We start from the raw sequence: 8,495 nt of genomic DNA, 5'->3' as shown, positions 1-8,495 counted from the left end.
GAACCCACTTCTCATCACAATTATAGCATAAACCTTTCTTATTTCTCTCCTCCATTTGTGTAGGTGAAATCCTCTTAATAGGCAACCTAGTTTTAGGATCCGGAGGGGTCTTAGGTAAACCCAAGATTGAAGGCTTATCTTGTTCCAATTGCACTCTAGAATTCTTCTTGCAACTCCATTTGTATTCTTCTTGGATCTTGGATAAGCCAAAAGCTTCATTTAATGACTTTGGATTGAGCATTCTCACTGGCAGCCTTATCGCATCCTTCAATCCACTAAGAAAAAAACTCAACTTGTGGGTAGCAAACAAGCATTTGATTCTATTAGACAGGACCTCAAATTGGGTTTTATACAAGGATACTGAAGTAGTCTGCCTTAGCTTAGTCAATGGTTCCATTGGAACATCATAGGCAATAGTACCAAATCTAATATGCAAAGCTTGAATCAATGACTCCTAATCAAGAAAAACCCCTGCTTCCTCACTATCTTGAAACCATATCAAAGCCTCTCCCTCCATATGGAATGAGGCCAACATTAGCTTCTCCCAATGGGTGTATTGTAGTACTTGAAGTATTGGTTGGCCTTGTACACCCAACTTGCAGGATCTTCACCAAAAAACTTTGGAAATTATAGTCTCACAAGATGAGACAAGATCAGCACTGAAGAATTAGCATATCAGGTGAATGTTCAATAGGTGTATAAAACACCCTTGAACGTTTAGACCCCAAATTACAAATTATCAATTCAAGCTTATTATCAAACAATTAATATGCGAACATGAACATAAGCCAAACACAGAATAGATAAACAATCTAAGCCAATTATAATCACTCACAGAGAAAATAAAAAGCAAAGATAAAGGGAGAGAGATGCATGCACAGAGACAACACGTGATGTGTTATTGAAGAGGAAACCGAAGCTCTCAGGTAAAACCTCTCCACCGCCCTCCAAGCGGTCCATAATCCACTAGAAAATGTAGTTGGATACATGAACAGAATAGACCCTCCAAGCCTAATCTACCAGTACCTAAGCCCTCCAAGCTTCTTCTCAACAGGTTGCACCGAACCTTTTTCTTCTCTAGCTTACCTAATTCGCTATAAACCATAGCATCAACCAATAATCATTTCCTTCCAAACTCTTCCCTTAGCACCAAAAGAACCTTTTCACAAACGTGGGTATGGTGAGAAAAAGATTTGTGAGAACCTCTCAAGATGTATCAATGAGAGGAAGAAAGTAGAGGAATTTGAAAGTCTCTTAGGTGAAGATTATGATGAGTCAATCTTTTTTTCTCTAGGGTTTCTCTCTTAAAATTCTCTCTTAGAAGCTCTCTAATTTCGTGGTATAGGGTCTATATATAGTGGTGTGTGTTTGAATAAAAGAGAAGTTTTTCCTAAACATAGGCAAGTTGGAGCTTGGCCTCGCGACTGGTCTAAGTTGAGTTCAAGTCGCGAGTTAACGCTGGCCACCTGGACTTTTTTCTTTAGTGCGACAGTGGGTGACCCTTCACCTCCCCCATGCTTCTTAGTGTGCTGCAGTTGATGGCTTGCAAGCCGCGAGTCCCTGCTTCTTTCACATTGTTAGCAATTCTTCAACTCTTTCACACACTACCCTTACATGAATCCACCTAAATATAGGGTTACTAAGCAAATTGGCATGGAATAAAACCAACAAGATGGTTGATAAAATTCAACCTTGCAATCTCCCCCTTTGACTATTCCATGACACCCTATAACAAACTCTAGACTTAACGCGTGAGTTGGGAACAGTTGGAAAACTCACTCACACCTAACTTTAGAATCTGTGAAACTCTTGAATCATAAGAACAAGTATATCCTGAAACACAACAACACAATAATATCATTGTATGCAGAAAAGTTGTAATGTATATGGAACAAGCACAATGCGATCAAGCAAAAATGGAATAAAGTAATAAACCATGGCTTGACCAAACAAGCAATCACTGTAAGAAAGTGATCACAATGTTCATTCACACTTGGAATGAACATCCGGACATTCAAGTTGATAAACATAAAGCAAATCACTTGAATGACTAACACTCAACCAAAGCACAGTACATGAAGTATATGCATCTAGGAAAAAATCCTACAAGGGCACAAGAGTGAGAGTACTTAAAGAAAAATGCATAACATTTAACAGCAAGTACTTAAAACCTTAAAAGCTTACAAAAGCAACAGGTACAAACATAAACTAAGAATCTTAAAAACCTACAAAGGTACCAAGTACAAACACAAAAAATATAAAGTACTGAATAATATAACATAGATACTGAAATATGCTAAAGTTAGACAAAAGCGATAAACAAAGGCATGTTTGTTGAAATCTCCCCCTTTCGTTGAACTCCCCCTGCCAACATCATCCACCCTTTTTGTCATGGAATAGCTAGTTCGCATCATCTTCTAGCTTTCTTTGAATTTGATCCAATTGAGCTTGGATAGAGGTGAGCTTCATATCCTATTGAATGTTAAGATGGTGCAAGATGGATGTAAGTTCGGACATATTTGTACTTAGCTCATGGACATATGGTACAATAGAGTCTAGCTTCTCGTCGACAGGGAATGAGCTAGAGCGCGAACCTAATGCATCATCAAGGTTGGAGAGAAGATAATTCCAATCCTTGTGAGCAAACCATTGAAGGATGTCGGTGTCAATAAGAGAATGATGATCATCGACCCTTTCAATCAATGGTGTAGCATTTCTGAAATAATTTTCATGAGTCTGAAAAGTAGCATACGATCGGAACTTGTTAGGATCGAACATACTTGATGGGGAACGAGTCCTTTTTGGTCTAGGAGAGAAATCATCAATTTCAATGACAGGTTCCTTCCTTTGCTGCTACCTCTTTTCACAACTGATCTCTTGAATGGAGACATTTTGACACTGCAACATGGTTTATCACAAACAAGAGAAACCAAAAAAGACACTAAACAATATTAGCAATGTGTCAGTTTCACACCATAGATGATGAAGAAAACCCTAAACACTTGAGATTTACGTTCAAACCATGACAATGAGTTTGTGTATACAACCAAAACCATAATAGGTACACAAGAAGAGAAGATCAATATAAAAACCATCACAAACACACAATAAAATCAGAAAATCAGAAACCCATGTTCGAACATGATAAATCACAAACCACAATAGCAACTCATAAATCAAGAAAATAATGATCAAAACGTGAAATATGAAATGAGGAAGGAAAACCCATACCTTTTGTTGAAGATTTGAGAAGAAATGATGCAGAAATAGAGGATTTTCTAAGAAATACTCGGATGTTTGTAAGAGTGAAATGGGGAAGACAAAGAACAGTCACAAAAGGACGAGGGAAAAACTGAAAAGTTTTTAAACTGACTTGAAAACGCAAAACACGCATTTTTATATATATATATATATAAAAACTCAAACAATCCAATTACTAATTGATCTTTATAGCACCATGAATCTACACAGTCTCTCAGTTGTATTGCTTCGCCTTTTACATCAAGAATCTCGAATGGACTCTCATACCTAGCATGAACAAAACCAACACACATTATAAATTAAGTCTCCTACCTCTCAAAAAAAATAAAAAATTAGGTTCCCTACATATGTTTTTTTTTTTTCTCTAAAAATAAAATAAAATAAAAAACAAAATGCATATTTCACACCACCATTCACATTATCATCCCCACCACTTAAAACATTTAAGTGAAGGGTAATTATTGAGTATTCTCAGAGTACAATAAATGCGTACTCCCTCCTCTCATATAACTGTAGGTCCTACTAATTAAATTTATGATGAGACCCATAATTCATGTGAGATGAAAGAGTACGCATTTATGATACTCCCAGAGTATTCAATAATTTTCCTTAAGTGAGACTTGCTGGTCTTTATGAAATTCTTAACTGTCATAGCTGCTTCTAACTAAACCCCAATTAAGCTCCAACTAAACTAAGCTACCTGTAATTTTTCACTATAAATTAAAACTACTGTCGTTTACACTGTTTATGTACAACTGCTTTGTCTTAACTTTCTTTCTTCTTGTTTTCTTGCTCTCCTGTGTCGTGCTCTCTTTTATGTTTGCTTCCTTCAACTTTCTGATAGTCTTCAAAATAGTTAGACCTTTTCTCTTCAATCACATTATCACCATCATAGTCTTCAAAATAGTTAGATCTTTTCTCTTCAATCACATTATCACCATCGAGAAGAAGAAGGCTCCCAATACATGTTACTGTGTACAATACATTGTGCACCTGAAACTGAAACATGTCCCTCTTTTTCTTATCTATTTTCTTATCCTTGGAAAACATTACAGGTTTGCAAAAATCACAAGTCAGAGGCACGGTATCTTTCTCAATTTTATAAATCCGAGTCCAAGAACTATCTACCCCATATTCTTTCATCATCCAAACAAAATTCATCTGACCATAGGGATCCATCGAAATAAAACAAAGATGTCCTCCCAACACTTCCAAATGCTTCCGCCAAGATCGAAATAAAGACATGGAACTTCTCAGTGGCAAGATCGAAAGAAACAATTAACTGCATACGCAGCATACCACGTGGTAAATTTGTCGCATAATCAGGAGTTTTAACTATAAAATGCAAAGCCCCATTGAAGTATGTTGGCTTTGAACATATTGACGCTTTATCAATTGGCCATTCTTCTTCAACTCTTTTCCAAGAATGTGATTTAAGACTATAGGCCTTAACATTCAATTCTACAACCCTCAAAACCTTATAATCATCATTGTGCGGATCGCGTCCGAATGCAAATAAGGGGCCATTTGTAGAACGTGAGTACTCTAACCGTTCGGAGGGCAATTTCCTATATCTCTTGATCAATGGATTCCAAATGGCAAGATTTCCATCCACATTAACAATGCAAACCAAGCCATCGCAATAGCCCACGATGTAGGATTGTTAGAATTATGTGCCCTCAAAAACAATACTATGCATTTTTATTTGATAATAAAATTTTATTTTCACGTGCATAATTTTTTATAGGTATATTTCATTGTTTAAATGTGGCATATGATGTCACCTCTGTAGAAAAATCATGTTAATGGTTAAGGAACCAATGACAGGGAGTAATGATTTTTCATAGATTGTTAAATTGTTCTAAGCTGTGAATATTAACTATACTTGTTGTGCTGCTATATGATAGGATGATTTACTCTATCATTGATGTAGTGACTTTAAGCAGACAAGTGGGTGTAATGTAACAAGTACATACACTGAATTAGATCCGATCAAAAACACCTTATGGAGTGATCACTGTTAATTAAAAGGTTGTTCTATCACAATTTTTCTATTCTCCTTAAACATGAGGGGTTTGTGTATATTTATTTATTATGCACATAACTTTGATAATGTCAACTGTTGATGCCCTTTTTAAAGGCTATATATAGACACGTTGGGTTATATGTGTAATAAGTAAAATATATAAATGCTCAATAATGAATCCACCAGTCTCTAAAGAAGATAGTATATTCAGTTGATTTTCATATTGAAGTTAGACTCAAAACAAAACCAGCTGGTGACATTTTTTTTCAAAAATGTCTTTCATATATATAATATTGTGTGTGTGTGTGTATATATATATATAATTTTTTTTTTTTTTTTTGAAGTCCAATAGAAATTATGAAATCAAGAAATTAAGGGTTACATAAGTTAGGGACATGACAGTGATATTAATCCAGTCCTAATGGCTTGTGGGAATATAATATGGTGGAAGGACATAGTTGCAATCTGTTGATGGACATTATTGCAATATGTAGAAGTTCAAATATTTTCTTGATATAGTTGAGAAAATTAAGGATTAATTTTGAAAAAGTTTCAAGATAAGTCAATAACGTTCAAAAAAGTTATTGATGAATCCTACAGCTGAAGATTAGGATCCCTAAGGATCCCACGTACAATCTCTCTCTAGGGTTTTAGAAGCCTTAAAAAAAATAAGATTTTAAAATATCATATTAGTGGTTGGCCATTAGAACTACTGAGTGATACTGCAATCTTTTGAAAACTCAAAAAGAAACAGAGAGAGAGAGAGAGAGACGTAAATACCTTGGGAGGCAACACATTTGGGTTGCTAAAAGAGTTACGCAATTTTGTTCTATTTAGAATCTATAGTTGTGTGGTACAACGATCTTTAAATGAAAATATAAATTTTTTTTGTTCTATATTGCTTCCGCAAAATTTTCAGGTTCCTTTATTTTTTCCACCCATATCTTTTTCACCGCCAAACAGCGGGTAGATTTTCATGACTTCATCTGGTAAACAGACGGAGTAGAAATATCGGGACGGTGGAAAGGGATGTACAGGGTTGATGATCATGCAAGCAAATTCAATGGAAAAATATTCGGACAATGGAGATATTTGGTCGTTGATGATGATTGTGCGATCTCTGCTGTTCTCGATAGAACACTTGAGGTGTATCTTCATGAAATCCGGCTCTGTGATTATGGAGTTCCATTGCTTCGGAACACACAGGAAACGTAGGAGAGCCTTCACAGGTAATTGAGATAGTATTCCAGGGATTAACTCTTGCGGAAAGTAGGAGGAGATAGCAATGGTAGCGTCCACGGAAATAGAGGCGTTTAAGATTTTTGAAGGGTCGTGTTATTGTTTTTTCAACATTGGAATTCCTTTTATAAGTGTTTGAGGTAAACAAGTGAAAGTGAAACTCGGAAAGGAATCCTTGAGAGGCTTGGATAAGGATTCGTATATATCTAGAGTTCTTAGCTAGGCCAATTTGCTAAAATCTTAGTATCGTTTTATATTTGGACAAAGTTTGGCTACAAAATCGATTGTAACCTTAGGCTATAAACTCACTCAATATCTTTTTATTGAAGGTGAATTTTGACAAATCCACCGTTAGATTGCATCTTCTTCTTATATCCTCCATATTTGCAAAATTTCAAGAAAATGAAAGATCAATAATTATGTCATCAATAAATTTTTAAATTGCAAGTTTTTGTAATATAAAATTATGCATAAAATATAAGATTATAGATTTTATAGTAAATGATATCCGATTGATACAAAAATTGACATGTGTATTAAGAGCGTAAAGAACATGTAATTCAACGATTAGATTTTCAAAATATGCAGTAATATTTATTTTATTAAGTGAGTTTGTAGCCTAAGGCTATAACCAATTTTGTAGCTAAACTTTGTCCTTTATATTTTAAGGATTTTCAATTTTTTATAATTATCATTAAAATTATTATTTTAAAAATATAAATAATATGATAAAATCTATTGCACTTGTTTTATAAAAATTTAATTTTAATTAACAAGTTTAGAAGTGCTTCGTCTATAATATTTTCATAATAAATCTAAGGTGGTAAGTTGTTACTAACATTAATTTGAATCCATTGCTAATACTTTTTAACCCACTAGTAATGGTCATTAATTACAATCCACCACTTAAGATTTGTGGTGAAATTATTGTAAAAATGTTATGTACATTTAATTTCTCATTCTAAGAACTTTAATTCAGTTTCTCAAAAAAAAAAAAAAAAAACTTTAATCCATGAGGCACACCAAATTCACATTTTAAGTGGTGTGGTAGGGCATTCTAAAAGCCCAGTTTTACTACTAAGACTCTAATGATCTGTTTGGATTGAGAGGAAGGGAAGGGGGTAGAGTAAAGTTGACCCAAAATTAACCTAATTTATTACATCAAATCAAACAAATTTTAATAAGTACTAAATAATATTATCTAAAGTTTTTAACAAGAAAGTATCACAATAAAAAAAAATAAAAAAAAAGGTCTTAATTTTCATGAATTTAAATACTTATTAGTTAGTTTTACCTATCAAAAACAAAGCTAGACTAAGTCTTTAACATTAATAGATCTTGAAGCGAGCCTAGAAAACCTAAACCCATTCCCGCCCTAACTTAGGTGCATGAAAAAAAATATTGTCCCATCCCCACCCTACCACCTTTGTGGAATAAGGAAAACCCATGCGGGGTGCACTGTTCAAGATCGGGTGAAGAAAAATTGACATCTCTATACTTAAGCGTGAAAGTTCAAAGGTGAGTTGAAAGAAGGCTCTTTTTTTTAATTAATAAAAATTCTAAGTATAATGCATGTAATTAAGAAATAGTAGACAACTGGACATGATTAAGTTGATCAATTTTTTTCAAAATTAAATTTGGAATTTCATATACAAAAATGTTAATCAATTTCTTATTGTACGTGATAAAGACTTTAGAAGAATATTAAATATTATAACCTCAAAATGCCCTAACAATTATAATAAAAATTACAAGATTCAATGGAGATCTTATCATATAACATTAAGCTTGCGTGTTCAAGTTAGTTCAACTAATTTGTGTCTCTTTTCATTAAATTTGAGATTTGGATTAAATTCTAACCTTCACCAAAAACCATTTAAAATAAGATGATACTAAAATTGTTTAGAGTCATAAGTAAGATTTGCTCATTTTTCTTAAAGCCAATGAAAATTTTTCACAATATGACCGA

This window comes from Quercus suber, unplaced genomic scaffold, assembly GCF_002906115.3.
Source record: "Quercus suber isolate HL8 unplaced genomic scaffold, Cork oak 2.0 scaffold_213, whole genome shotgun sequence".
NCBI lineage: Eukaryota > Viridiplantae > Streptophyta > Magnoliopsida > Fagales > Fagaceae > Quercus > Quercus suber.
The sequence above is the reverse complement of the archived record's forward strand: the minus strand, read 5'-3'. Positions refer to the sequence as shown.